This window comes from Meles meles, chromosome 18 (assembly GCF_922984935.1).
Source record: "Meles meles chromosome 18, mMelMel3.1 paternal haplotype, whole genome shotgun sequence".
NCBI classification, from domain to species: Eukaryota; Metazoa; Chordata; class Mammalia; order Carnivora; family Mustelidae; genus Meles; species Meles meles.
This window is the reverse complement of record NC_060083.1, coordinates 60,743,415-60,767,761: the sequence shown is the minus strand read 5'-3', so window position 1 is coordinate 60,767,761 and position 24,347 is coordinate 60,743,415. Positions and strand designations below refer to the sequence as shown.

General features: G+C 46.7%; 1 protein-coding gene across 2 annotated transcripts in view; it reads right to left on the bottom strand.

Moving 5' to 3' along the window:
- Positions 1-24,068, bottom strand: part of TNRC6C (trinucleotide repeat containing adaptor 6C) — a 93,878-nt gene extending 69,810 nt beyond the window's left edge. For both annotated transcript variants that reach the window (XM_045984159.1, XM_045984160.1), the window contains exons 1-3: positions 24,041-24,068; positions 23,273-23,294; positions 3,373-3,699 (exon numbers count right to left, since the gene is read on the bottom strand). The gene's annotated coding sequence lies outside the window, so the exon portion shown is untranslated. The remainder of the gene's footprint in view (positions 1-3,372; positions 3,700-23,272; positions 23,295-24,040) is intronic.
- Positions 24,069-24,347: the final 279 nt, after the last annotated feature.

Below are 24,347 nucleotides of genomic sequence, written 5' to 3'. Positions count from 1 at the left end.
ATGTTTCCATATGAACAAGCTTGACAGATTACTGTAAATTACAAGGTGAATCATAACAAAACTTAACAAGAGCCAGACTGATCTACTGACTTAACACCCTTTTCCAAAGCATGTGGGACATGAAGGAAAGAACGAATACAGAAGTGACAGGCTGGGCGTCTCTCCGAACCCTACCACCACCTTATGTGACAGTAGGGAAAACGGATCTACGCTCGCTAAACGAGTACGACTTCAGTTTTCGATTCTTTGACACACATTCCTGTTTCTACGCCTCCACTGTTCCCTGGTGAGTGTTTTCCGTATCCTGGGGTGGACAAGATCACTTTGCCTTACTCCTGCAAACCCTGTGACAGTCCCCTCCCGGGAGAGCAGGCAGTAGGGCGGCCCGGCCCTCAGGCGAGGGGAGCCAGAGTGCTCGTTTATTTTAGCAGGTCTGTACTACGTAACCTCTCAAAGCTGTGGCAAATGTGAGTCAAAGTCCACTGATTCCTTCCAGGCATATTTAACCTTCTTTACTCTTTGCCAATCACACTAGCCCTTTGCGGGGCGGCGGGGGGACGGACGTCCTGAAACAGAAAAAGAGCTCTAACAACCCTGCTTTTTTCAGGCCTTATCCCATTGCTACATGATTAGTTGGCAGGACCACATCAGGGTTCCCATCAAATGCTGTTGGTGGGGGACGTTCAGGTTCTCTTGAAATCTGTCTTGCCTTCCTAGTTCCTGCAGCACAAAGTCTCGCTTTCTCCGCCTGGCCGTCAGGACAGCCTTGCCTAGTCAACATTCCCTTCTATCCCACTGGGCCTGCTTTGCATTCTAGCAGCACTGTTTCCCTGTCGCGCCACAAATATGCTAGGCTCAGTGTCATCTGTCCCAGTACACGCACGCCCCGATGGGCTCCCCCTTCCGTTCTGTCCCAGTCACCGGGGCCCCACCCCGCGAAGCCCCTCCCGCACTTCCACTCTCTGCTCCTCCTGCAGGAAGGTGGTCGGGCTGCAGACCCATCCCATTGTCCTCTTCGGTGCGCACTGTGCGGCCTATGTTGTTCGCTGATCAACTATAAGCATCTCAGCTCTTAATTACGTTGAAAGTACCCTATAAAGAAAGTGTCGCACTTTCCGAGGGTATGACCCGACCAGTGGGCTGGAAGGAGCTCTGCACTGGGGGCAGCTGGAGGCAGTCCTGGCAGCTATAGCACTGGTCAAACCCCCGCTAGGACTTCACTCTCATGCAGAATCAGAGGTCTGAACTTCTCAGGACCTCTAATCACTAAGGTCTCTGCCCTTTAATTTCTGAGTCAATCACTGAAAATGAGACTTTGTGCAGCAGGAACAAGGGAGGCAGGACAGGTTTCAAGAGAACCTGAATCAGTTAGAAAGGCTCATCTGGCTATAATACCAGCAACTGTTGGGAAAGAGATGAACCTGGTATAAAATGAAGACTTTTGTTTGGGAGCCAAAAACCAATCATTTATTTTATTAAGATAATATACATTCATTCCATTTTCTAAGATGTTTATGCAGAAAATGCTGATTTAGTCTCCTCTCTCTCTCTCTCTCTCTCTCTCTCTATATATATATATATATACATATATATTTAATTCAAACTATAATAAACTAGAAATAGCTTTCCAGAGGATATTTACAGAGGCAAATATTGTAATAAAGAATATTATTTTCAGTCCCCCAACTGGAAGCAATTCCTTATTTTCTACTTCTCTAAGAAGGTCCTGATAATGTCTTGCACCAGCAGCATTTGATGGGAACCCTGATGTGGTCCTGCCAACTCATCATGGAACAATGGGTTAAGGTCTGAAAAAAGCAGGGTTGTTACAGTTCTTGTCCAGTTTTTCAAAAGAAGCATCTGAAGTTTAAACACCAAGCTATTTAGGGATGACTACATACTGTTGTCTGTGTTAAGATTTTCCTGAGGACCATGTTTCAATGTTTCAGTGTAGAAAGTAACTGTGTTTGATACGGTGAAGCAGACAAGACTATATTCTTGGTCAATGATTATAATCGATAATTTCTTTTTCTTCCTTGCTTTTTGCTGACAACCAATGACCTACATCCCCTATACCAGGAATTTAGCAGATCAGAGTCAAGACTATTTGAAGACACATGGCCAAGGTGTCTAAAAATATTTGTTTCAAATATATCACAAAGTCAGAGTTTTGAGAAATACTCTTGCTATTAATACTCTGAAGCCATGTGGCATTATTCTCCATGTCAGAAAGCAGCACATAAAAGAAAATATCAATATAACTCGTGGCAGGTTTCTTTTAGATCCCAATCTAATGTAAGAAGCCTCCTTGCTTCCCTAGTTCCAGGCCCAAGTCTCACTACCATCAGCAAATACGGTGTCCAAGCTAGCACTAGTGCTGATCGTGAAATCATTCAAAATGGAACATTTTAAGAAAATAGCAGAGTAACAGCGGCTGAATACATGTATTTTGCTCTCTACCAAAACTTTCTCTAACGCTTCGGTAAAGAAAGTGTTTAAAGTATGAGTCCATCAGTAAGGTCAAGAAGATGAGAAGAGGGGAAGGAGGAGAGGACAGCTGTCAGCAGTCTAGGAGCTGGAAAGCAAATGCAGAAGTGGTAATTTCTCTCAGGAGACAAGAGAAAGCCAGAGTCCAACTGCGGGCCAGGAGGCCAGCGAAAAGCAGGCAGGTCAGGAGCCCAGCCACGCAGGGGCTGAGCATGAGATCCGGCAGGCTTGGTTCCAGGTATCTGAACAAGTCACAGTGACCCAGCACCCACTACCGCTCAAATGCCGTGACCTCCCCGCGAGAGCACAGGCCCAGTCACGGGCCGACCTCGGAAACGGGCAGGAAGGTTAAGAGTTCCCGCTGCAGGGCTCTACAGCAACTGCCCCGACAGCCGCACGTGTGCTCCTGTGCAGACCTCTCGTTTCGGGTAAGAAACAGACTTTGCTGAAGGAGCTCATGCCAGCGGAAAATAGATGAGAAACAATAGACACGAGGAGGAGGAAACAGAACTGAACTTTACAATTCAACCGCGGACACCTGGGTGGCTCAGTCCGTTAAGCATCTGCCTTTGTCTCAGGTCATGATCTTGGGGTCCTGGGATCGAGTCCCCCCCCATCGGGCTCCCTGCTCAGTGGGGAGCCTGCTTTTCCCTCTCTCTCCGCCCCTCCCCTGCTTATGCTCTCTCTCTCTCAAATAAAAAAATCTTTAAAAAAATTTCAACTGAAATGAATCTATCCACCATGTAGCTGGCTAGATCACTCCATTAGACGCATACAATGAATACGGACCACAGTATGTCTATTTGTATCACTGGAGAGCGAAGTTGAGAACAGCATGCCACCTGTTAGACAAAAGGAACCCCTCCCTCATCTATGTGTTTTTACCTGGTTGGAGCTTACTGGGGTGCTGCTGTGCTCCGGCTCCGGGGAGGGGAGGAGGGCTTAACCCTGCGGGCCCAGCCCCCTGGGTCGGGCTCACACCGGTCAGAGCCCCCGTGGGTAGCGGCTGCCCTCTCTTTAACAGCTGCTTCTGTTCTTGCTGGCGGAAGCGTGGAGGCACCTCGCGAGGCAGGTAACGGGAGGCAGCTGGCTGCTGGCTGCTGGCAGGCGCGCGTTTGCCATTGCTGCTGCTGGACAGCGTGCTGGTGCAAGCGCTGGTGCCGGTACCGGCGGGCTGGGGCGGGCTGGAGCAGGTCTTAGTAGGTTCTGGCACTATAAGGAACAAAACGACGAGAACCCAAAACTTTAGGAACGCTCCTTAAAACCCAAACCAAACCAAAGAAAACAAAACAAAACAAAAACAAAAAACTGAGAAAGAAATGACAACGCAGTGCTCTGAAAATAGAAACGGACTAAAGTCCAGAAGTTCAGGTTTGAGACCCAGTTTTCTTAGAAACCGAGCGCCATTCTGAGCAGCAGGTTTTGGGCCGCGGTCCCCTGCTCTGTAGAATGGGTGACTCAGCGAGTCTAGAGCAGTTCACAGTGGTTTACGCTTCGGCTTGCGTCAGCTTGACCCAACAAGTTCCCAAGGTGCCTAATCTGAGGCCGGCAGTCCCTGGAGCACACTTGGAGAACCACTGCTCTTGGCCAGTGGTTTCTCAAAGCACAGGATCTTGGATGCTCATCCATCTATACGTGTACTTTGCTCTGTTTTAATTCTGAGGACAACACACACACACGAACGCGAGCGCGCGCTCCCCGAGCAGAGCACCGGGGCTGCCGCGGTCAGCAGGAGCAGCACACTCCTCCCCACTCTCGCTAGCAGAGGGTACAGACCGGCCAACTTGTGTGTGACGCTCACAACCGAGAGAGCCCAACTGCCGTCTGAGCGCTGCATGAACCAGAGTTCCACAGTAATTCAACAGGAAGAGGGAGCAGCGGAGCCGAGGGGCGGGCCTGAGAGCGCTGTGTCACTACTAATAAACGCCAAATGCAAAGGTGAGTGACCCTGCATTCATAAGGGAGCCCAGACACATGAAAAGCAAAGAATTTGAGCCTCAAAAGCCATTCTCATCTTGAATTTGAAACACGAATACCCAGGACATTGCATTTACCTTTTTTTTTTTTTTAAGGATTTTATTTATTTGAGAGAGAGAAAGCACATGAGTGGGGGGGGGGGTTGTCAGAGGGAGAGAAAGAAGCAGCCTCCGCTGAGCAGGGAGCCCGATGCCGGGCTCAGTCCCAGGACCCCAGGATCATGACCTGAGCCGAAGGCAGATGCTTAACCAACTGAGCCACCCATGTGCCCCCCAAAGAATGATTTATTTATTTGAGGTAGCAGGGGAGCGGGAGAGAGATCTCAGACAGACTCCACACTGAGTGTGGAGCTCAACGTGGGGCTTGATCTCACAAGCCTGAGATGACGACCTGAGCCAAAACCAAGAGTTGAATACTCGATCGACTGTGTCACCCGAGTGCCCCTGCCTTGTTGTTTGGAGAAAAAAATATTTTTTCTACTTAATTTGTAACTGTCTTTACACAAAATGAGTTTATACCTAGTTCAGTATCTAAAAAGTGTTAAGTAACATTGGGGCACCTGGTGGCTCAGCGGCTCAGGTCATGGTCTCAGGGTCCTGGAATCGAGCCCCACATGGGGCTCTCTGCTCAGCGGGGAGCCTGCTTCCTCCTCTCTCTCTGCCTGCCTCTCTGCCTACTTGTGATTAATAAATAAAGAAAATAAATAAAATCTGTGTCAAATAAATGATATAAAATGTCAAATAAATAAATAAATTTGTCAAATAAATAAATGGAATCTTTAAAAAAAAAAGTGTAAGTAACATTATGAAAGTATTTCCAGCCCCTCCCAGGGGAACACGAAATGTTACTGTTGGCCTTGACATTACCCGTTTCACGTGGCCTGAGCTTCTCGTCTGCCAGCCTGGGCTCTGCTGTGCCCCTGTGGCCCTGTACTATCTCACAGACCACATCTACAAGGCCTCAGCCCTCTGTTCTTGTGTCGCCCTGCCCAGCAGACCCTTAACCCTAGATGAAGCCACTGTGTGCTCTCTCTACTCCTGGCTCAGATCACAGACTTGAGTTTATGTGAGTCACTGTGAGTTTGTGTCCCTAAGCCAGGGCATGCTCAGAGCGTCCTGCCATTCTACCATTTCCTGGGCCTGCTGGGTTCCACTGCTGTCGAGTCACTCAAAGACTTCCACTCCGCAGCCGCTGATGCCTTTATTTCCTCCTCCTCAGAAGAGGAACTATGACTTTACTTTCCAGAAGGAATAAAAGCCATTAGGCAAAACCTTCAAGTTTCTGCCACTCCAAATACATGAGCATCAAACCGTTCTCTGAACCATGCCTGTTAACTCCGATCTGTGGTGAATACTGTATTTTACCAGTTCTAAGACTTACATTTCTTCATAAATTAATCGCGTTTACATCAGGATGCGTCCTACTGTCGATGACCCGCCAATCAATTGGCAGTGTTTTCTCTTGGTGTACGAATATTGGTACAGCTCACAGTCAAGGGCTTCGGGGAGGAAGCACAAGGTGGCGCCCTCCAGGGGACTCCATCTCAGGGACCTTGCGTGCCCTGGGTCTTCAGCCCATGACACTCTCCAGAGCCAACACAAAGGCCCAAAGCTGGAGAGTGCGTCTTCGATTATTTCTTTGTTTATAAACGCAAGCATGCAAGACAATCTAGCCACGTGGGTTTCTGTGGAGAGTGGATGTAAGCACATTTGCAACTTCTAACTTGCCCGGGGGTTGTGTGGCCGCTCTCCGCAAGCCCCTCCTTGTCAGGATTCGGACACGCACAAATGTCCACTTCCTTCAAAGACAGCAACAACTACTGCCCTCCGAGACCCGGAATTCCCCGGCAGCTACCCCTGATTTGCTGCCTCTCCTCCTGTCGAACTTCTGGAAGGGCCTGTTGTAACTGCGTCCTCACGTCCCTTTGCCGTTCTCCAGCCCTACTTTTCTAGACCCACCTGCTGACCCCGCCATGCGACCCTCTCTCTCCAGGGACCGCTGTTCTCCCCTCTTCTATCCAACTACATGTCTCATCAATTCCCATACGCAGCCCTGCACATGTTCATACTCCTGAAACTGAGACGCACCTTATAATTAACGACATATGTGTCAGGTTAACTGGCAGTATTTGTTCTAAGTGGTACACGAAATAATGCATAATTGATAATATATCAGATTCAGTAAAACATGGTGATTCCTAGCCATTCTGTAAATTATCAGATTAAATGTCACTTCCCCTCAGGCCCCCCCGCCGGCTCCCCCACCTCCCCACCGCCCTGTCCACGCACCGGCACTCAGCACTGCGCACCGCTTTCTGGGCGGCTGTCTCCCCGCCAGGCCGCAGTGGACGTCACCGTGGTGCCTGGCCCACAGTAAGCGCTCAACAAACGTCCAAGGGCTTGACTGTTTCTCGAACACACATTCTGAAGTTAAAGCAAAATGCAGAAATAGCAGAATATAAAGAAGGTAACCGGAAAAGCAGAAAAAGTACTAGACTGGGAAACCGAGGGCCTGGATTCCTGGCCAGCGCCCACTGATCACGTGCACGGTACCAGTCCAGAGGTTTCCCTGCAGCTCGGTCTCCTCATCGGGAAATGAAAGGCTGAGACCGCTGACTCTCTCAGGTTCCCTCCAATTCCGAATGCCTAGGATTTTCGAAGGGAAGAACAAAGGATGTGGCACGTGGTTTTAGCTCTGTGATGGCTAGCCCTTCCCAGCACACCGAGCGTCTCCTACATGTTCTGCCTCTCTCTGCTCCTATTTCCCTGGCCTGGCTACAGACGTGGCACATTTTTTTATGATTTACTTAGATTTGATGGTTATTCACATTTAACTCGAAGGCACAGGAAATGAACATCCATTCTAGCTTTCTTTAAAAAAAAAAAAGCTAGGGGCACCTGGGTGGCTCAGTGGGTTAAAGCCTCTGCTTTCAGCTCAGGTCATGATCCCAGTGTCCTGGGATCGAGCCCCACGTCGGGCTCTCTGCTCCGTGGAGAGCCTGCTTCCTCCTCTCTCTCTGCCTGCCTCTCTGCCTAGTTGTGATTTCTCTCTGTCGAATAAATAAAATATTAAAAAAAATTTAAAAAAAAGCTATAAAACCTATTATAGGTTGATTTCTTTTAATTAAAAATTTTTTTAAAAAAAGATTTTATTTATTTATTTGACACAGAGAGAGAGATCACAAGTAGGCAAAGGCAGGCAGAGAGATGGGGGGAAGCAGGCTCCCCGCTGGGCAGAGAGCCCAAAGCGGGGCTCGATGTCAGAACCCTGAGATCATGACCTGAGCCGAAGGCAAAGGCTTAACCCACTAAGCCACCCAGGCACCCCTACAGGTTGATTTTTAAACACAGGGGCTTTCGAGTATTTATTTTTTTCTGACATTGGCCTACAGCTAATTAAAACAGCAGAAATTCTCAAGTATTTACCCCAATGAGTTGAAGATTTCTACCTACACAAACCTTCACAGGAATGTTTAGAGCAGTTTTATTTCTAGTTGTCCAAAATGGGAAGCCACCGAGATGTCCTCCTCTAGGTGATGGATAAAGGAACTGGTACGTCCAGACAATGGAGAATTACGTTTAAAAGAAATGCGCTATGAAGCCCTAACCGGAAATGAAGGAATCTTACACGCACACTGCTAAGTAGAAGCCGGTATGAAAAGGCTTCATAGTCTATGATTCCTATTACAGAACGCCGTGGAAAAGGCAGAACTATGGGACAGTAAAACTCTCAGCAGCTGACAAGGGCATGGGGAGGGAGGGAGGCAGAGGCAGAGCACAGGGGTGTTCAGGGCAGTAAACCGGTGTGGTGCTTTAATTGTGGACGTATGATACCAGCATCTGTCACACTCCTTAGAACTGTATAACACAAAGTTAACGCGAATGTAAATGGTGGACTTCGGTTAATAATAATGTACCAATACTGGTTCATTGATTCAACAAAAGCCCCACGCCAAGGCCAAAGTTCGTAACAGGAGAAACTGAGGATGTGTTGGGGGTGCGGAGAGGAAATACTGTGGGAACTCTATTCTTCCTGCTCAGTCTTTCCATAAACCAAACACTGCTCTAAAAACGGCTATGAGGTTGGTGGGAACGCAAACCGGTGCAGCCACTGTGGAAAAGAGTATGGATGTTCCTCCAAAATTAAAACTAGGGGCACTTGGGTAGTTCAGCCAGTTAAGCGCCGGACTCTGATTTCAGGTCATGATCTCGAGGTGGTGAGATTGAGCGCCACGTCAAAGCCTGCTTAAGATTCTCTCTCCACGCCCCTTCTCCCTCTCTCTAAAATAATAAATAAATAAAGTAAAAACAGAATGACCACATGATCCAGTAATTCCACTACTGGGATTCACCCAAAGAAAATGAAAACACTGCCTTGAAAAGATAATATGAACTCTCACGTTTACTGCAGCATTATTTACAATAGCCGAGATAAGAAAGCACCCCAAGTGTTCACTGATAAATGAACAGATAAGGAAGATGTGGTACACCCCCCCACACACCCCACTGGAACATCACTCAGCCATAGTAAAGCACGAGATCTTGCCGTCTGTGACAACGTGGATGGGCCAGAGGATATAATGCTAAGTGGAAGCGTCAGAAAAAAATACCACATGATTTCACTCTTATATGGAATTTAAGAAACAAAATAAATGAGCAAAAAAAAAGATAAATAAAAAACCAGACTCTTAAATACAGAACACAACTGGCGGTTCCCGGAGGGGCGAGGGGTGGCAGAGGGTGAGACAGGTAAAGGGATCGAGCGTACACTTGGCATGACGAGCACTGGGTCAGGTATGGAATTGCTGCATCAGACCCTGCACACCTGAAACTAACAGAACACTAATTATACTTCGATAAAAAAAAAACACCTCCAAATCTATTAATTAAAGCAAACTTGCTGTCTCTTTCACAATAGCAACTTTCCATTACAACTTTGCAAATGAAATCGAGAGCAGGGCAGAAGTACATCTGTCTGGGAAACACCACCACTGAATTTATTTAAAAATGTGATTAAAAAAATATAAATAAATAAATAAAATCTGTGATTAGCATGGGGGCACCAGGGTGGCTCAGTCAGCTAAGTTCCGACTCTTGATTTTGGCTTGGGTCATGATCTTCAGGTCATGGGACTGAACCCCAGGTTGGTCTCTGCGCTCAGCGCGGAGTCTGCTTGTCATTCTCTCTCTCCCCCGCCCCTTCCCCAGTTCACACTCTCTCTAAATAAATATAATCTTTTCTTGGGGCGCCTGGGTGGCTCAGTGGATTAAGCCGCTGCCTTCGGCTCAGGTCATGATCTCAGGGTCCTGGGATCGAGCCCCGCATCAGGCTCTCTGCTCCACGGGGAGCCTGCTTCCTCCTCTCTCTCTGCCTGCCTCTCTGCCTACTTGTGATCTCTCTCTCTGTCAAATAAATAAATAAAATCTTTAAAAAAAAATAAATAAATATAATCTTTTCTTGAAAAATAAAAATAGGCGGTCAGCATGATATCGTTTCACTTTATTACACATTTTAACGTATCTGGCCCAAAGGTCTTACTCGAGACCTAGTCATTGCTTCTTAAAAGCCCAGAATATGAACGCATCTGGTTCTCGTACTACAAAATTCACAAGCAGCAGCTGAAAAAAAAAAGGAGGAAGAGGAGGAGAAGGAGAAGCAGGGAGGACAGAATAAGGAAAGAGAACTGTTCGTAAGCTGCAGAGTTCTACCTCCGCTTCCGATGAAAATCCCTCCTCTTGTAGCAACTGACGCCGGAGGCCAACTACCATCAGAGCCAAGTACTTCTGTCTGTCGCCCAGCCTTCTCAAAGAACGGAAGTGCAGAAAACCTGCCTGAGCTCAAAACCTGATGGAAACAACCAGCAAGGAAATCACCCTGTGCCGCCTTGCTCCGCACAGATCCCCAGGGGCCCAGGTGAGCTGACCAAGACGCACCGGCAGCCTCGTCTCCGAGAGCCAGCCCGCTGCCACGACACCGCTGTCGTCTTTTCAGAAAGAAGGGAGGACAAACACAGGGCTGTTTTTCTTCAAAATATTTAGAGGAAAAGGAATTCGTGCTCCAGAAATGAAGAAGTCTCCTATAGTAAATGAATGCTATCAGTCGCTGTTCTGTAAAGTATAATAAAGGAGTGTTATCAACCGGTAACTAGTTCTGAACATAAAGCACCAATCCTAAGAAATCTGAACATGGAATATTCCATTTTCCTAGTGTTGTCTGCACTACACGATGTGTGGTCACTTTTAGAGCCTCATTTTAAGAGTCGAAGAATCCCAAACCAGTGTCCCCTCTGAAGGGGAGAGGGCTGCGTAGGGCAGGAGTCAAAACAGGTGAACTAAAGGTTTCCCACATTTCTGAAAGGTCGGGAAAGAACAATGAGGAATATATGACAGAGACCATTCAAGGCCAGCAAAGTCTAAAACAGGTGCTATCTGGGACTTTGTAGGAAAAGTCTGAAGGAAAGGGAAGAGAAGCCTCACTCATCAGAGCGATGAGCTGGAAGGAACCAAGAATTCTGACCCTACTGAACTATGCCTCTGGCTTCTTTTACGAGACAGCGGTAAAGCTTCTCTGGTGTCAACGAGTGTTTTTCAGATCTTTGAAAACTAGCAGCTAACTCACATAATCTCCACTGATAAGTGGAGTATCTCAAAATTTGATCTGCTCATAATATAGATAAACCAAATGGGCAGTTTCTGACCAGCCATCCACTTTCTTCGGACACAAGTTTCTTGATCTCTCGCCACCCCAAGAAAGAGTGGGACATCCAAGCATCGTGACACGGCTCTTCTCAAAGTCACCTGAGTCTAAGGCTACCCCTCACCTCACAGAGGCTCACAGACGAGTCTATCCTACACATCAGTTTTGACAGAGCAGAACTCAGCCAGGCTGTGGGCATTTCAGCTTGATTTTATTTAGGGACCATCAACAAGTCACTGCCTTAGAGAACACGAAGACAGCAGCTACGTAATAACTTTGATGTGTGAGCACTCTACCGGACCTCTCCTCTCCCCAGTAAACGCTCCCCTTTCCTTTCAAATAACAGTGACACCTGCTGGGGAAAGGCAGATACAAAACCACCCTCTGAGAAACCAAGGCTTCTTCAAAACAATTTTCTGCTTTCAGTTACAATTTTCAAAGGGCATGGTCACAACAGGGCCCACACAGCTTCTAAATTCCTACTACTGGGGCGCCTGGGTGGCTCAGTGGATTAAGCCTCTGCCTTTGGCTCAGGTCATGATCTCAGGGTCCTGGGATCGAGCCCCACATTGGGCTCCCTGCTCAGCAGAAAGCCTGCTTCTCCCTCTCCAGCTCCCCTGTGCTTGTGTTCCAGTCTCTCTCTGTCATAAATAAATAAATTCTTAAAAAAGAAAGAGAGAAAGAAAGAAAGAAGAAACCCTGATACCAGCTAGCTCCCTCCACGTATGACGTGGACATCCCTAGAGCCAGCTGCTGTTCTGGGCGCTGGGCAATGCCTAAGAACAGAAAAGGCAGACTCCCGCCATGGAGCCCACGTCTCAGCAGGGCAAGGAGGAAAGAAAAGGCCGCACAGTGAGATACGCAGCTGCAGCGGTTAGGTGCTCTGGGAAACCGGGAAAGCAGGGCACGGGGAGTCAGGGGTCAAATCCCTGTCTGCTGGCTTCCTCTGCCTCGCATGCCCAGTCCCTCCCCAGTGTGTCTGTACCCTCACATCCCCTCTCCGTCTTTATTCAGGTCATATTTAAGGGACACCAATTTTGTGCCAGACACTGAGTATATACCGTGGAAAACACACAGTTCCTGTCCTTGTAGTTTATAACCCAGTAAGAGGCTATGATTTCAGAAATACACAAGTACCTGTCGTGGTAAGCATGACAGGCAGCTAGTTCCGGTGGGGAAGTGACAACGAGGCTAGAGAAGCGCCGGCCAGGTGAGGTGCGTGTGCGAGCACACCCAAGCTCATGTGTATGTGTGGGCTCGTGAGCTCACACCCACCAACCGGTGCACTGTGGGGACGGTCCTGACCTGAGAAGGAGCTTTCGTGCTGGCAAGGGCTGAAACAACACGAGTGTGGCTGGAGCCTGGGGCCTCAAGGGAGAGCGGCTGGGCCCCAGGCGGGAGAGGCAGGCACAGGCTCTGTAAGGGTTTCGGAGTCCACCTGGTGGCCAACCGCTGGGAGCGCCCCGCCCCCCTGTGGGGGGGTCCTTCTCCGGCTGCAGCACACAGGGGAGTCTGGAGCCTCCGGTTTCAGGGAGAAGTTCTCCAGGAAAGGTTCCTCTGATTACAAATTCATAGAGAGTTGACACACTCTTTCGCTGCTATTTAACTCAACAAGCAGGTGACCTTGACCAAGAACCTGTCTGTGCAGGCTCTAGAGACAGGGGTCCTGTGTGCTTGCCCCTTGTCACCTTCACAGGTAAGGGAAACCACTTGCACCCCGGCCCACAGCACCAGCCCCCCTCCTTGCTCCACTCCACGAATCCCCAGGGGGCCACCTTCGGGATGTTAGGTTCCCATCAAGGTCCACCTTCCCTTCCTCGCCAGAGACTTAACAGAGCAGGGAGCACAGACGCCCAGTGCACGAGACATTTCCGTCTTATTGCCCAAGCCGTCCGACCAAGACATTCTTTCCTTTAAACGTGTATGTGGGGGCGCCTGGGGGGCTCAGTCGGTGAAGCGTCTGCCTTTGGCTCAGGTCATGATCCCAGGGTCCTGGGATCCCCCCCTGCGCTGGGCTCCCTAAACTCCCTCTCCCTCTGCCTGGCAGTCCTCCTCTTTGTGCATGTGTGCTCTCTGTCGAATAAAAAAAATCTTGAAAAAAAATTATTTGGAAATATTTAAGATGTACAAAAAGGCATAAAGTTCAAATAATCAACAAACCTTCATGCACCCAATCTCCAGCTTAAGAAGAATAATTTCACTGATGCCACCAAAGCCCCATCTTCCCCTCGGCCTGACTGTATGCTCTGAAGAGAGTCTCCCCATGAGCAACGTGAGCTTTATCATTCCTGGGCGCCTCTCTAGAGATGCACTGCAGTGGCGACGGGTGCGGATTTGGGTTTAAATTTCAGCTCTGCCCCTTCCTGGCCGGTGACGCTGGGTACATTGCTCACCTCTCGGTCACTCAGTTGTGCCATCTGTAAAACGTGGGTAAGTGGGGGGTAAAACGGGGGTTAGGGTACCTTACTGAGAAGGTTCTTTGAGGAGAGAATGTTCAATACGTAAAGAACCGTTCGGAACAATGTCTAGCGCATCCTAAGTGCACTGTGTTGATTATGGTAAAGAAAACCCGTGCAAAGACACTTGTTAAGGATGGGGAGGCAGCTCCATCTGGGACCCTCACTGGGCTGATGGGTATAGGGACCAGGCGCTGGGATTTACAGTGGGGGAGAGAGACTGGGCTCGACTCCCGAGTACAGGGGGGATGGACAGGAGGGGATTTAAAGCCAGAGAGCACAGGAGTGGAGCAGCAAGTAGAAAACCTCTACGAGGCAACGTCATGCGTGACGCGGCTTCTAGCTAAACGGACCCAGCAGGATCCTGGCTGAAGGCAGGCCAGTGTGTCAGGAATCATCCCGGCCAGTGGAGGATGCGGAACCGGGTCAGACATCCAGGAAGCACAAGGGGGCGGGTCTGGTGAAACTGACTTAGCACGGTTCTTGCTAAAACCGGATCTTACAAGAAGTGCAGGGACAAGCCTAGGAGGTGGTCTAGGAGCTTGACTGAAGTTAGGTCAATAGTCCTGGTCAGTCTTAATAATCCGCTTCACTCCTCTTCCCCTCTGGAAAACAAGGGGAAGGACTGTAAACTAAGGAACAAAACTCAAAGTCGTGTGACACGAACTGCAATTCCCGACCTAACTGAAGAAGGGGGTCAGGTCAGCAAAGGCTGCCAGAAGCGACCGTGGCGACTTAGCAAGATACTAACAGCTGTACTCAGGACTGGAGGATTACATCTCTAGTCTGGTCCTCAACCTCCCCACTTAATTTGGGTCTCACATTCCCACCATCTGGAAAGTGTCAAACACTATATACAAAAGTTAATGAGCAGTCATCCATCCCATCGTTTTTAAAAATGTTCCAAAGCAGCAGTCAGAGTTGTCTCTCCCTGCCCCCCACCCCCAACATGCACACCAGGGGCATGACTGACAGGGGTCTGGTTCCCAGCTGCAAGGGGGCCCCTGTTGTGGAGCAGACCCCAAGCAGACGCGTGTAGCCATGTGACCTGGCTGCTCTCCGCTACCCCGGTGCCGACTGTAAGCACAGTCCTGGAAACGGTGGGCGTTTCTGTGCAGGGTCCTTCCCAGTTCCCAATCACTGCCTTGGTGGCGGTGAGGGACAGTGCTGACGGCAGCTTCCTGACCCCTGGGCTGCCGCGGTGACACTGTGCCCTTGAAGTCAATAGTGCCAGTGAGGCCTCCTGATTCTTTCCCAGCGAGCAGCTCTTTGGGATGACTCTGTGAGGAATCATTTCTAGAGGCCCAGCCTCGGGTGTGCCCCCTCCCTCTGGCCTCGCAATGGTTTTATAAGCACTCAATTCCCTGTACTTAAAAAAAGCTAGAGTGGTTTCTAGACACTCCAGCTGAACTCTGATTAAGAGCACAGATCCTTTTTTAGCAAGTAGTATACTCAGCTCTTTCACTCGCCTAGACAACATCACGGTGTGTGGTCATGACCTAGATACTCAGCAACGGCTTCCTCGTAATGACATTTACCGTGATGGGGCTACTTTTCATATGCCCTCCATCAGCATCTCATGGGCTCCCACAATCAGCCCAAAGCACACTGCCAACTGTAGGCACGCAACGGTGTATTTTAAAAGTAAGTATAGATAAATGCCAACCAAGAGGGACACTTTAACGTGTCTTCTTTCTGAAATTTGCATGCATCTTACAATTAGTGTAAGAATTTAATACAGTTTCCTCATGAGCCCAAAGACACAGACGTTTTTGTATGATAAAACAGAGAATTTCTCTTTTGTACAGATCCCACACAATGACAGAAGAAAAACACTCAAAAACCATTAAACCTAGCTATTTCAGAATATATACTCAAAGATTCGGAGTTTCTTAAAATTTAAAATTTACATTTACTTAAACATATATAAAAGAGCACTATTTTCCAGGGCTAAAACAATCTGTGATTCCAAGAAGATTTTCATTATCACAATCTCTTCTTCCACCTACACAGCAGGCAAGGCTACGGCCAGAAGCTCCTTAGAGCAGCAAGAGGCGAGGGGAAGACAGAGATGCGCACGAGGGGCCATCTGCTGTGCTCACTGGCGTTCCCGGTGGGGGACCAAGCGGTGGCCTTCTGTGTGTTCTGTTGATGGCTTCTGGATGATCTGTCACCATGGCAACTTCGGGAGCTCAACTCAAAATGAGCACCAACTCATTAACTGCTAACTACATCATCTTACTGCCTGTTGCTAACGAGAGAGTGCTGTTCAGAGATATCTTCCATTCTCGCGTACGACAGCTACCTCTCTAAGAAGCATGAAATTAAATTAAGTGCTACTCTTAGTACATCAGACTGGATAATATGAATGTTAAAATAAACTTACTTTAATAATGACTACTAACAGTAAGAACCACTTTATTAGAAGATTATTTTGTTGTGGTCCCTGGATTCTTCTAGTCTAAAAAAATGTACTATTTATCATACAGGCAAATATTTCTAAGTTCTTTGAAGCAAGAGCTGGCAGATTCAGAAGATCAAAATAGAAACTTCTGATAACAGCGTATGTTAAAGGCAAGTACCAAACACAGCACGGATACATACTGGCTTTTGCATCCTCTTCTCCATATGGAACGTTAACCAGAAATACTTCCTGAGTGAGGCAACACACTGGACAGACACAGAGGGTGAACAGAGCCCCCCGAGTGCACAGCTTCTCACCCTGCTCACCTCCTGGCTGACCTTGTCTCTTTCCACGCTCGACCATCTGTAAAGGAACAAGCTTTTGAAAAACAGCAAATTCTAAATCTCATGAAACACAAGTTTTAAGTGGAATCACATCTGAAATGTGTTCTCTCAGAGCATGCGTACCGCCCTGTGTGGTAGGACTGTGTGTTTTCTTCAATAAATGTACAAATCGTGGACCAGCAATAATCCTGGGATGTTTGTCCTCCAAAGCGCGGGATCCTAGAGCCTGCCACAAGAGGGAGCCCGAGTCAGACTATGCCAACATTCAGTCAAAGAGGGATGGGGAGGGGAAGGGACATCAGCCATGTTGCAATCTGATTTTGAAAAGGAATATTCCAGGCGCGCCTAGATGGCTCAGATGGTTAAGCATCTGCCTTCGGCTCGGTCATGATCCCAGGATCCTGGGATCAAGCCCTACGTCAGGCTCCCTGCTCAGCGGGCATCTGTTTCTCCCTCTCCCCCCGCTGCTCCCCTGCCTGTGCTCTCTTGCTCTGTCAAATAAATAAAATCTTAAAAAAAGGAAAAAAAAAAAAAAGGAATATTCCAACTCTACATGCCCTGCACACGCTGGGTCCCCATCTACCTTAGCCTCAGCGACACGACTCTCCCTCCTGCCTGACAACTCACCTTCTGTGCCAGCTTTTTTTTGTTTAGCTCCTGGAGAGTGCCACATGGGCCAGTCAGCCTTTGTGAATGCTGTCCCCTCTGAATGCGGAAGCCCGCGAGTCCTCTACTCTGCCTGACCTAGCTGCCTTCTCTCCACCCGTCAGACCTCGCGTGATTCAGCATCACTGGGGATGCCTTTGCTCACTGCAGCCTGGTTCCAGGTCTTTTGTTCTATGCTGTCATTAGACAATGTTCTTTTTCCTTCACAGTGGCCATCCCAGTCAGCGACGACACGCGCAGCGTCCTGATCGAGGTTTCTGCCCATTCCCTGTAAGACGCGACGCTGCAAGAGGGTGCGAGAGGGTGCGAAGTGCATCTGTTGCTGTTGTTTTAATCTTTCTCCCCACAGAGACCAGAGCCAGGCAAACAGGTGCTCGGTAAGTATGTGCTGGATCAAATGTGTAACCGGTTGGTCTCCAAGTTCTGCCGGATCTACCACGTGACCCTTCCCGTCTGCCCTCACCACGGAGCTGTCATCTAGAATGTGAAGTGTGCAGCGGTCTGACTGCACCGGCTGCATCCAGTTGGAGTTCCCTCTCCAACTGTCTGATTCGTCTTCAATCTGGCATGTTCCATGATCTTTCTAAAATATATCTCGTGGTCATCTCTTGAAGTCACTCTCTCAGTTAAAACCTCCTGTGGCTCCCTCTGGTCTGAAAGGTCAAATCTAAAGTCCCAAGATGGACTGTATGAACTGGTCTCCCTGCCCTCCACGCCTCCAGCTTCAACTCCCTTTTTTTGGTAGGACAGACTGTTAAAGAGTGCTCCATTCTACTGGCCTCGTGGGTGGGTTCAGAACGGCTGGGATAAGGCACTCCCCCTTGTCTCATTTTCATGGCTAACTTGGGGACAACTGGTAAAGTGGCCAGCCCTAGCGTGCATTCATTTCATTCTAAAGCAGTTTTTGCCTTTCCCCCAGTTTTCTCACCTATTTTTAAAAACAGGTCATTTTTTTCTTACAGGGACATAAACAGTGAATAGAAACATGACCAGTGAATTAGTTAAATCTTTTCAGGTAGAAGATGTGGGGTAAACAAATCACAACCCTCAGAACATTTCAGTGCATTCATTTGCTTATACAGCCAACCCTCCCTACTAACACATCTCTTTGAGAACAGGGAACTTACTTATCTCTGCCATCTGATAGATATTTGTTAACTGTTTAATTAACGAACTAACCTGACAACTCTAGATAGCAAAATGTGACCAACAGCTCATTTATTAATGCGATCTTTAGTAGGTGTGTTGAAAGTGAGACAAAATGGGATTGCCGTTAAAAGTGCGTATTTTCTGAAAGGACCGTCTTACAAACAGCTGTGCACAGGGAGAGAGCGGGAACTGATGGGATACGAAGGAATACGCGGCAGTGATGTGCCTTTCTGCCTGACTCTAGAGTGAACATGTATTCCAATCTGGAATAAGCAAGCAAGTAACTAAACTTTTATAAAGTAGCAAAATATTTGAATATTCGACAAAGATACACAGCAGAAAAGCACATGCCAGTAACATTCCACACCATCACATTACGGAAACGCAAATCAAAAGCACAGCGAGAGATGGCCACACACCCATCAGAATGACTACACTGATCAAGACTGATCTTCCAAGTACTGGTAAGGATGTAGCACTGGGAAACCACTTTGAAAATGTTCTGCAGCTTCCTGAAGGTCAAACATCTACCCCCGGATGCAGCCATTCCATCCCCACAAGTCTACCACGGAGAAGGCAAAGCACACATCCATACGGAGACTCGGATTCCACAGCTCACGTAAGCTTTATTCACAAAAGCTAAAAACAAGAAACAACTCCGATGTCCAGGGTCAGGTGAAAGGACAGACTGCGATACCCAAAGAGTGGAAGCCCCATTCGGCAGCGAGGAGGAGTGAGCTGCGGACACACGTCACTCCAAGCGAGAGAAGCCCGGAGCGCCCCGCGTGGTTCCACTGGTCTAACCGGAATCTAGAAAAGAAAACCTCGTGCAGGCGCGGGGAGCCGGCCAGTGTTCGCCTTCGGACCGATGAAGCCGGGGGGCTGAGGGCTGGGTTGGCGGGGGCGCAGGGAGACTTCCAGGCGTGATCGCTGACCGGCCGGGCGGTGGGATGGTCTCGAAGGAGCGTACATACGGAGCCTTCCTCAACTGCTCTCCTCAAATACACGTAGTTTACCGCCTGCCAGTTTAACTCAATAAAGTGGTTTAAAAGGCAAAGCAAAGAAAGTAGCCTGTTAAGTGACTTCTCAGAGACTGTCGGCTTCCTTCAGAGCTGTAACTTTCTCTAAACTCTAGCGTCAGAGTTAAGCTAAACAGAGACGTGGACTTTGACTTTATCTGAGACTTAGCAAAGGGCCCTCAAGAAGGTGCTGTTAAAGGGCTTGTGGCAGGAGCACCAAGCCGCCTCCCTGCCCCAGCGGATTTATACTTCCTCCTTCTAAAATTCGATGAAGAACTTGTATGTACCTGCTGAGTTGTTGATTTTTTCCCCCCAAAGTTTGTCCTTATAAGTTGCCTATCTGTTAGGGAGAAAATACATCTTAATATACTTTCTTTTGTTCCCATGGAAAAAATATTAATGCATGTATTATATCTTCTTTCTGTCAGGGGTGTAACAGCAAAATTAAGTAGTTTCTTTAAACTCAGAACCACATGGCTAAAGAAAGCCATCTAATATTTAAAATCCTCTAAGATCCCATATCCCATAAAGATCCGTCACATAACGAATCTCTTGGAATTTCTTTCAGCCTTATTTGAAAAGATCCTAAGTTGCTTCCTAAAATGAATGACTGTAGTGATAACGGATCAACAATACTGATGTCTCCTTCATACGACAGCAGGACGAAGCAGTAACTGGCAGCAAGAGGAGGAGGGTACTAGTTCCGCCACGAAGTACAGCTGTCGAAATCTGTGCAATTTGTCTAACCTCTCTGAATCTCATTTCCAAACCAGTGAAGGAACTGGAGAATCTCTAAGGACCCTTCAAACTTCAAGATTTTATTAATTTTGCAGATAGGCCAACAAAATGCCATATTTCATAAAATACACGGTGCAATGCACACTAATGAGACTTTTAGCTACTGCTTCTAAGGGTAACTCCTATTTCTGGTTATGTGGATGAGAATATGAATACACGTAAACTCAAGAAATCTGCAGATCCTATGACACAGTGTAATTCAGGAAAACACAGAGGTGATGCCTTACAGCCCTAACTGCTGAGTGTCCTGTCGAGCAAACAGAGCGGACTCTACTCTGCGGCAGCACCGCCCACCCGCCCAGGTGCAGAGGTGAGGGCTCTCACTCGTATTTGTTTGTATCTAGATCTGACTATGCAACTAGGAAGGCACCCTTTAAACTTCAGTGCTTACCTTCATTCATACTGAGAAAACCATGTTTAGAATGAGCCTTAACAGAACACAGAGCAGAGCAAACAATCCCTGACCCTAGAACCTTTATCGCTCAACCTAAGGCCTGAAAGAACTGATTCACATTAACAAACGCACATAAAGGTTTTCTTAAAATTAGCATTACAAGTTGAATGCATGGCAAAGTTAATACCCAACTGCAAAACTTAAATTATAGTCCTTTCAAGCAAGATTAGGAGACTAACCATAATGTATAAATTTATAAAAGTATATGACTCGAAATCATAAAGCATTAATCATATGGAGTTCGAGACATGTTGGGTCATAAAGATATTCGTTTTCACACATGATATAATTAACTTCTAGCTTTTTGTATGAAAACTTATCTTTCTATTTTATGAACTTTAGAAAATCTGGCCAAAACCAATGAATTAAATTACTTCACATTTGTGGGTATTATAATTAATCCTTAGAAAAAATTAAATCCATAAAAAACCCAGAACACAATATGGAAAATTTAGGCTCACAAAGTCATCACATCACATATAAAGCTACTATTATCTGTGCCCAAATTAAGGGCAGTGCCCAAAATAAAGGAGAGATTACGGATTACCTAAGCAAAACCCATTATACAGAGCCCAACACTCAGATACCGGTCCTCCATAGCAGAAATTCAATATATAGGTAAGATTACATCCGACTGTTTTCCCCCAACTGTGAGGGCATCTGGAGTATCACTGAAGGCCTAACAGGTCATTGTGCTCAGCTACCTCCTTCTTGAGTCACTGATACAGCAAAGACAACGTTTAGCAGAAATTATAAGAAACTATTTTGTTTGTGGAAAGGCTCATACAAGGCTTTCAAACTGCTCAGTGCAGCTCTGTGAGGGGCAGGGGCTGGGGAAGTGTTAATGGGGGGAGCAGCAGGCCCAGCCTGTACTGTCCAACGTACATGTCCGGTCAGAAATTCAGAACCAGCTCCCTGCAGGGAATTAATTTTGATTTGAACGAGTAATAACGGAGCATCTGAGAAAAATTTAAACCTTGATACTGCTAGTATTCATTAATGAATTACCTAGCAGCACTGTTAGATTATCTATAATTTAAAAAGCTTTTTTTTTTTTCTGTTTAGGAGACATTAATAATCATTATTATTATGTGCACCAAGGCTAGTTACAGTTAGTACAGTTGATGACAAATTAGACCCAAAGGAGCAGTAATTTAGAGACGATAAAAGGAGAAGAGGAAACACCGGCAGACTTTGGAGTAAGCAAGGAAATGCTCACCAGAACTCTAACATGAAACAATAATTCTGTGTAGTGTGGCAGGATCATTATACGACCAGAAGCAATTTGTAACTCCATGAAGAGAAAACATTGAAAGTGACAACAGAATATGGCTGCTATTGAATCAGGTTATAAAAACTTCTCAGAATGTTTGAAAAAAACCAAAAACCAAAAAAAAGAAAAGAAATGACTCAGAACAACAATCCTGTAGTTTTAAATGACAAGTGGAAGAAACCATTCTTTCTTATTCAAGATCATACCTGCTAATACAACTATGTACCACAACCCTCCGGGCCTCCTGGAAAAGTGTGCTATACATTCATACTGCTTCTGAGAGTGAGAGACAAATTCCTTTCTGGGAACTGGACTGCGTTTTAGTATTTACTTTACACGAAATCCCATCTTACTGTGACCCTGGTGCCAGTGCCCAGAGGCCCACTGCACGGAGGGCAGAGGCCCGGCTCAAGCCCCTTAACTCACTTGTCAGCCTCGGTTTCTCCACAGTCACCTACCACCTGCCCTGCTCAGTTATGAAGTCTGCATGAAGTCATGTACATAAACTTCACTTTGGAAACTCTAAGATGCCCCCAAAAGTAGAATATGAGCAGTGGTGCACTACGAATCACAGTGGTGCTCCCTTTACTACGAATCACGACACCAGTGGTACCGCCCAAGACAGCAAGCTGGTCAGTCTTTGCAGCACTCTTGCCTGCGCGTGCAATCGTGTACACGCGATCAGCAGAATCTTGACCGCCCTAACAATTAGTTCTAGCTCACTCTTCCTGAGCGCCAACTACATGTTGGGTACCGAGCCCTTTTCAGACATGATCTCATTTAATCTTCACAGGAGCTCTCTGAGGTGGGAGCCACTCACTCACCAGCTTTCTCACTTTCAGCAGGAGATCCTTGAGGCTTGGACAAATGAAGTAACTGGCCCCAAATTCAACCGAGCAGGCGGAAGTGGCTCTTGGGCACACACCCCTCCTCCCTGCACAGCCCGGGATCAGGGCAAGCACAGGGAGAAGAGGCTCCCAGTGCAGCCTCCGCTGTGCCCCTTCTCCAGCAAACCCCGGGGACGCCTCTGTTACTGGGGGAACTATGTGTGTATCCAATACCCGCTAAGACGTTAACAAGTAAAGTTTCAACTTAGAAAATAAAAAATAAAAAGAAAAAAGAAATCTACATACCAATTAGCAAAGAGGGAATACAGAAAGAATATATACCTCTTTTTGTTATACAGTCGAGCAAAGAGAAATTGGAAGTTTCAAAAAAAATGCAGTATCTTTTAGCTGTTCTTATTCAAATCGGATCACCGTTATCAGTTTAGTCCTTGTTTGGTGGAAAGCCAACCAAAGGAAAAGTAAAAAGCATTGCTCAGAAAGCGAACACAACATTCTTTAGGCATTTTAGATTGAACAAATGCCAATGAAATACAGAGGTGAAACCAGTGATAAATGCAGAAATACAAGGGATAAAAAGAAGATTCAAAAGATTCAAAGCCAGAGTTAGAGTCTTTGTTTTTAACTATCAATTAAAAGTCATCTTCATCATAAAGAGTGTGGTGCTGCCATAAAATGTACCACCCCCAAATAAAATAAACTTACCTTTGGTTTTTTGATCAGCAGCCTGAAAAAAAAAACAGAAACTCTTCAGGAATAATAGTGTGTAGAATGCGCACATCTATGAAATTTTATAAGCAGGATTTAATACTGGAAATTTTAAAAACAAGTTTTAGCCCAATTTATTAAAATTTATGACTGGGAAAACACACAGTCTGCAATGCTAGTATATGCAATACTGACCTAAGGCCAAAAAAACCAATCTGGTAGCTCATCAGAACTCTGTATTTTAACACAGGCCAAAAGGTACAGTTTAAATTAAAAGGTACATCTAAACTAGGCAAGACCAACAACAAACAGCCTAACTCGGTATAGTAAATGCAGTAAGATTCAAGTGAGATGATAAGATTTACAGAAAGCCTTTTAATTTTTAATATTTTCTGATAGGATTTATAAGAGAACATTTGCCAAACCTGCAAAAATTATTTCCAGTTTTCCTAATAAAATCAGTTATCAAGACACGGTTGTTCTGGACAGTTCACAGTAAGGGGAGTAGTATGGACATTCTTTTTCACCAACAACGAAAATCAGACCTCCTTAAAACTCAGCTCTACTATTTCTCGGTTCCTTAAGAAAGACATTCTGTGGCTGTCACTCTGTATTTATTTCACCAGTACATCTATTTTTTGCTAATTATAGATTTAACATATGGATTTTCTGAGGTCATAAAATGGAACTCTAACATAATGTCTGTGACAATGCAAATGAGACACACAGTGATCACAGACAGTGAAGGAGGAATGCCAGCCAAACCTTTTTCTGAGCACCTTCCTTCTTTTTCTTTTCTTCCTGCTTTTTCTTTTTCTTTTCTTCCATCAAACGTTCCTCTTTTTGTGTTTCTTGTTCTTTCTCCCTATGAAACAAAGAAAGGTAGCATTGGTATAATGTCCATTTTAGATCAAACAACGACAAAACATTAGCTACAGGGAGTTTTAGGTCAGGCTGAGTTCCATGGGCAGAAGGTGGAAGGGCACTGTGAGAAGGCGCGGGAAACATGAGGCCCCTCTCTGGGCCACCCACTTCTCAGGGCTGCCCGACCGCGTTAGGGCTTCCAGAGTCG